The following is a 1329-nucleotide window of genomic DNA, read 5'->3' as shown; positions in this document are numbered from 1 at the left end:
ATATATATATATATATATATATATATATATATATATATATATATATATATAAAGTATAAATTGTATCTATAGAGTATCTATAATAATACAAATATAATGATAGTATATATATAATAATAATAATAATATATAAATAGTATATATAATAATAATATATAAATAGTATATATAATAATATAAATAGTATATATAATAATAATAATAATATATAAAGGGTATCTGTAATAATAAATATATATAAATAGTATCTATTATAATAATAATATAAAAATAGTATATATATAATAATAATAATAATAATTAGTAATATCTATAATAATAATATATAAATAGTATATATAAGAATAATATATAAATATAATAATATAATAATATATAAATATAATAATGTATAAATAGTATATATATAATAATATATAAATAGTATATATAGTAATAAATATATATAAATAGTATCTATAATAATAATAATATATAAAGATATTATATATAATAATAATAATTAGTATATATAATATATAAAGTGTATATATTATAAATAATATATAAATAGTATATATATAATAATAATATATAAATAAAAATGTATAAATAATAATATAAAAATAATAATATATAAATAATAATATAAAAATAATAATATATAAATAAAAATGTATAAATAGTAATTATAATAAAAATAAACTAGTATGGTTCTTTATTAGTATATCCTGGTGCCGACTAGTATATAATAATATAAAATAAAGAAAAAATAAAGAAAAATAATAAATATAAATATAAATAATAAATAACAATAATAAAAATAATAATAATAAATAATATTTATAATAAATAATAAAAAAAAGGAAATAAGAAGAAGGAGCTGAGGTGTATAGGCAGTTCAATGTTCCTAATAAAAATAATTTTTTATTTTTTATTTTTATTATTATTCATTTATTTATTATTTATTTATTATTTATTTTTATTTATTATTAATGTTTATAAATATAATTTTTATGTATTTATTATAATTATAAAAAAATAAAAAAAGTAACAAAGATAAAGCTCGGCGGTAGGTGCTGCGGTGTATGTACTGTGTGTAGAGATGATAGTATAAGTAAATAAAATAATAAATAAATAAAGAATAATAAGTTAATAATATTAATTAATAATAATATTATTATTTATAAATAATAATAAGTAATTTTAATAAGTAAATAGTAAAGAAGCATCAGATACAGCTGAGGTGTATAGGCAGCTACCGCTACTGCAGCTGCCTATACACCCCAACGCCTTTCTATCAGCAGCAGCACTTCTTTTATCTCTCTCTTTATTTCTCTCAACAAACTG

The sequence above is a fragment of the Eimeria mitis genome, genomic scaffold, assembly GCF_000499745.2.
Source record: "Eimeria mitis Houghton genomic scaffold, Emh_scaff5520, whole genome shotgun sequence".
Lineage (NCBI taxonomy): Eukaryota > Apicomplexa > Conoidasida > Eucoccidiorida > Eimeriidae > Eimeria > Eimeria mitis.
This window is presented reverse-complemented; position numbering follows the sequence as displayed.